Source organism: Struthio camelus, unplaced genomic scaffold, assembly GCF_040807025.1.
Source record: "Struthio camelus isolate bStrCam1 unplaced genomic scaffold, bStrCam1.hap1 HAP1_SCAFFOLD_177, whole genome shotgun sequence".
Classification (NCBI taxonomy): domain Eukaryota; kingdom Metazoa; phylum Chordata; class Aves; order Struthioniformes; family Struthionidae; genus Struthio; species Struthio camelus.
Window position 1 is genome coordinate 44,807 of NW_027182755.1, and position 5,274 is coordinate 50,080.

Sequence of the window (5,274 nt, forward strand, 5' to 3'; positions counted from 1 at the left end):
CCGGAGTATTTGGACCTTCGAGCATACATGTCTCAGCCAGTCGGCGAACCAGTCCTCTACGCCTTATATGCGGTCCTGGTGCACAGAGGTGGCAGCGGCCACGCGGGACACTATTTCTGCTTCACCAAGGTAAGCATCAGCTTCGTTTCTTGCAGGGTAAAACCTGTGCTGGTGAAGAGAGGCTTGCCCCAGAAGGCTACCGGCAACCACTGTTTTTTAGGGGGAAAGGACTCGTCCCATGTCTCACTGCCTTTATTTGCAGGCCAGTAACGGACTGTGGTATGAGATGAACGATGCCTCGGTCGTCCTTCGCAACATCGGCACCGTTCTCAGCCAGCAGGCGTATTTACTTTTTTATGTCAGGTGGGTTCAGCATGCGTTTCCTTTTCACGCTACTGATGCTTCTCTTCTTCTCCTCTGACGCGTTTCTCTTTCTGTCCCGGGAGGAAAGGGCTATTTGTAGACTTCCGTTCTGTCTAATCTGGAAGTCCCCGTGCCCTTTCTTGGCCTTCATTGCTTGGCCTTAAGCTGCTGCACTCGCGTAACTTGTTACGGAGGCGCTCTCTGTAGCAGGCGAATGCCGAAAAGAGGCACAATTAAGGCCAGAGGTGGTGTGAGGATGATGAGTTCTTGCTCTGAAAGGGGCAGCCGTGGTAGGAAGACCATCGCCTAATTTTCAGCTCGTAGTCTTGGTTACGTTTTCAGTATGGCCGATCAGCTGCTCCTACAGTGTGATAGGATGGGGCTTAGCCCAAGCGGAGGCTGACAGAACATCTCTCAACTGAGCTCACTGTTGTTTCCCAAGGTGCCGCGGTGAGACACCTGCAGAAGGCGCTTCTTACACACCCGTGCCAGCTTCTCCCCGTTCGTTCCTTGCTCAGCCGGGGGCTGATAATAAGCAGGCTGGATTTACGGGACCCCATCCTCCTCCTCCTACGATGAAGGTAACTGGCAGGGAAGAGAGAGAGAGGGAAGGATGAAGGCACCAAAATGAGAGTGGGATTTTTCTCTTTCTTTTCCTCTTTTTTTTTTTTTGGTGGTGGGGGTGGGGGTGGGGTGGGGGTGGGGGGTAGGTAGCGTCTGCATTGTGTTTTCCCCCCCCTCCTCGCACTGCAGCTTTCTTCACAGCTCTCCTGCTGCTGCAGCCAGAATCACTCAAACAGTGGCTAATGCTAAATTGTTTGCAGCCCTGCTGCTTCTTTGCCTCCAGCTCCGCTTCCTGAAGCGCCGAGAGACGCTGGAAGTAGAGGCAGGTCGTGCTCAAATCAAGACAAGAAGGCCGGATTGCTGGGCTTCTTTTTAGTGCTGTCCCTTTAGCTGAGACAGCAAAACCAAAAGGGCTTCTTCCTGAGCACTTGAACAGTTATGCTCGGGTTGTCAGGGGCAGCGTGAAGGGGAAAAATGGACGCGCATACATCCGTACACACGTCAAGCTTAGAGGAGGAGAGCGAGAGAGCGAGACTTAGGAACATCTTTAATCCGTGCTCAGCTGTTTGGATGGGCTTTCAAAAAGGATGCTCATTTGCTTCCAATATGCAGAAAACCAAAAGCAGGACTGAAAAGTAGCACCCGCCTTGGCCTCGCACTCCGAGCTAAAGCAGGGTTGTGGTTTTCCTTCCGCTCAGCTCCCGAGGCAATCTGTAGGAGTATCTGGCAGGAGGGGTTTGTGTTTAGGGCTTTTCAAAGCTGTGTGTTTGCACAGAGCCCTCTTACACTCTCTTCTTTTGAAATACAGAGCTCAGACGGTTCCAACAGAAACGGAGCCCTGAAAGAGGAGCCCAATGGTGTCACCCTCCAAAGGCCATCATCAGCTCTACCAGCAGCTGGCGTCCAAACCTGGGCAACTGCCAGGCCTTCCGTTCTCGATCCCTCCGAGAAACGGGAGATGGCTCTCAGCGTTCCAAACAAACGGCCTGCACCTCAGACTGCGTGGCAGCCTGACGGTCTCTGCAGCGCTCGGGAGGATGAGGACCTAAGCAAGCCTGTTCCTTCATCCGACGAAAGACGCGACTCGCCAAAACCTTCCCCGGAGCCCTGCCGGAGGAAGAGAGAGCGCTCTGGCACCGAAGAGCGGGAGAAGCTAAACGGAAGGGGACCAGGCGGTCATTCTCACAAGAGGAGGCGCTCTTGCAGGCTGGAAAGAAACAAGCACAGCTGCCAGAAGCAGCGGCACTGCAATGGAAGCAGGCGCACGTCTTCCCGTCGTGACAGAAACTGCCCAGGTAAGGGCAGAAGCTCAGGAAAACGGCCTCGATACAGATCCCGAAGCGGAGGACGAACACAACAAGACAGGCCAAGCCACGAGCCTTCTTGCCAAAGCAGGTGGCTCCACCTGCCGTCGCTCTCCGGAGGGGAAGACGTGCGTCGCTTCCGCAGCCACAGAGCAGACTCGCGCCCCTGTTCCGTTCCGGAGCAGCAGTCTGAAAAACACTCTCCTCAAAGACACGCGCTTCCGCCTGCGTCAGTTCCTTCTGCTTTGGAGGGCTCTCCCCGGAAGACTGGAAAGCAAAGAAGCAGAAAAAGAGGACATCGCCACGCCGAAGGGAGCGACAGCAAAACAGAAGCGAAACGGAGAAAGAGCGAGACAAGAGATTCCGGCAGTTTGTGCCTCGTTCTTTTCTGGCTCTTTCTCTTGTCCGCCCAGTTTGCTTTAAAAAGCGCTCAGTAGTGCGGAGTCTGTCCGGGGATCACGTTGGTAGGCTGATGAGGCGAAGACAGGGAAGATACGGCCGAGCTGGGGCGGCACTTTAGAACGGGCCCGCGTAGTTAGAATCACATCCGCACCCGCCTCTTGAGAAGAGACCACCCCCGTGCAGAAGGGAGCGGCAGCAAAACGGAAGAGAAACGGGGACGGATCGAGACAAGAGCTTTCAGGTGATCCAAAAAGGAAAAAAGTACGAGAAGGTCAAGAAGCGCAAGAAGGCCAAAGATAAACGTCGAGAGAAGGCTTACAAGTAAGCAAGGGCTACAGCAAAACGAGCAATTTGTTCCTCGTTCTCTTGGGGCTGTCTCTCTTGCCTGCCCTGTTATTCCTTCCAAGCTCTTTAGGGGCGGGCGGGGGGACTCTCTCTGGGGGTCGCGTTGACAGCTTGATCCAGAGAGGCTAGGGAAGATACTGCCGACTTGCATTAAACCTTTAGATCAGGACCACATGGTCAGAATGCCATCTGCGCGCAGTTCTTGGGAAGGCTACGAGAGTGACTGTTTTCAGGTGCTCGTATTCCGGAACTAGCCTTGATTAACGATTTGTCTACAAGCCAGGACCTAATGCCCGCTCGACCTCTCAGGGTTTACGCTTCCTAGTAAGGCAGACGTACGGAAATTAACCGCAGGGCAGCTGATGCGCTGCACATCAGCCCCTGCAGTAGAAATGTATGATACGAGACAGTCCCGTAGAGGCATCAAGTGCCACCCCTGTTTTTTCTGTTCTTAACTTGCCTGTTTCCTTCAGACAGTAGGACTTGGGTTTCTCTGAGCTCCCCGTGGACAATGGCAAGCGTCAGGAAAAGAGGAGACCCCCCTCAAGAAGCTGGAGAGCTTCTTGGAACGCTCAGATCCTCGTTTCCAGAAGCACACACGGGAGGAGAAGGAAGAATCCCTTCCTGCAGACGGCTTTGTACGTGAGCAAGCCAGAAACCGTGGCGGCAGACAACGCCACGGGCAGCCTTCCCGTGCAGGCTTTTGGCCGCCTTCCTCTCGAGCCCGTTCAGTGCCGGAGTCACGGCGCACGTCGAGCTGTGCGCAGGCTCGGGTCTTTGCTTTCTAGAAAAGCAAACCGCTGAGCAGATGGGCTTGGGCTGAATGTCATGACAGGGAGTGACCCTGCTGCCTCTTGCCTTTCCGATGCCGAGCTTGCTGGCGGGAGCCTTCAGGACTCTGACTAACCTTGCCGCCAGCACCGCAACTTACCACCAAAAGCAACAGATCGCCATGCTCAAAACAATAACATTGCCAAGCCAAGCTTGAAAAGCTTGTTTTGATTCTCAAAACAATAAAATGACCATCAAACCAAAAGCCAGTCCTTAGCGGTGCTTCAGACTTCTGTACGGAATTTTACCACGCAAAGAAGCAACTTTTTTCCCCCGTTCGCTTCCATTAGGCGTGCTTTTTTCCAAAGGTGCCGGTAATGCCGATGGGTAGCAGAGCTCCCGCTGGCGCCCCAGGCCTGGCAGGAGCTAAGGCCCGAATGGGGCGCCGTGGGAGCGCGTGGCAGGAGTGCGAGCAGCAAGCCACTCTGCTGCTCGGGCAGGTCAAGTGTCAGCACGTCTGATCAGAAGCTGCTTGTGCTTCACTGGGGCTGGGTGGAGGAAGCGAGGCTAAAGGGAAAAGAAAAAGAAAAAAAAAAAAGATGTCGAGCAACTGCATAAGGCAAAGGGAAATCCAGTCAGGCCCAGCTGGCTAGCGAGGGGGCACTTTGGGGCGCAGGGCCACTGGCACGCAGGCAGTCCCGGCGACACAGCCACGCGTGGCCACGGCAGCCAAGGCAAAGGCACCAGACACACCGAACTGGGGAGGGATGGAGCAAAGCGGGGCCCACCGGGCACAGGTGGGCCGTGCCGCGGCCTAGCGCGGGGGCACGGGGGCAGGCGGCCCGTGCCAGGGCCAGCACCGGGCCAGCGCAGCCCCGGAGCAGGCACCCCTGCCGCTGCCCGCGGGCCCCCCGGGCCCCCAGGGGCCCGGCCGGCCCAGCAGCACCAGCACCAGCCCTTGGCCCGGGCGGCAGCGCCACTGGGTGGGCTGCATGTCGCTCCTGGGGCGCCCCGCCCCTCCCCTCCCGCCCACCGCTTGCTGCTCGGCCCGCCCCACCCCGCCCCGCCCCTCCCGCCCACCGCTTGCTGCTCGGCCAGCCAGCGCGCAGATGGCCGGGGCCTGGCAGGCAGGCGGCGACCCGGGCAGCGTGGCGGGGAAGGCGCGGGGCTCGCTCGCTCGCTCGCTCCCCGCCCGCCCTCTCGGTGCCAGCCCCGAGCCTGATGCCAGCCCCGGCCTCCGCACGCCGGCCCCAGACGCTGCCCACCAGCGCTAGAGGCAGGTGCGCCAGGGCACGCAGGGCGGCCTCCGGAGAGCTGCGCCCACGCAGACGGCAGAGCTGGGGGCGGTGAGGGGCCCTGCGGTGAGGGCGGCGCGCATGGCACAGGGCCTGTGAGAGCCCTTTGCTTAGGCCCCTGGCCTGCCCTGTCCTGCCCTGCCCTGCCTGCCGCTAACCCCAACCCTGAAGCCCTGCCCTGACCCCAGTCCCTTCCCCCCCACCCAGCCCTCCCCCGAGCCCCTGCTCTA

The 5,274-nt window shown here is 58.2% G+C and overlaps 1 long non-coding RNA gene across 1 annotated transcript; it reads left to right on the forward strand.

The window, feature by feature from the left end:
* The first annotated feature begins 268 nt into the window (after positions 1-268).
* LOC138065554 (uncharacterized) lies at positions 269-1,793 on the forward strand. The gene is made up of 3 exons (XR_011138575.1): positions 269-363; positions 806-944; positions 1,736-1,793. It is a non-coding gene; the product is annotated as an uncharacterized lncRNA (long non-coding RNA).
* The last annotated feature ends 3,481 nt before the right edge of the window (positions 1,794-5,274 follow it).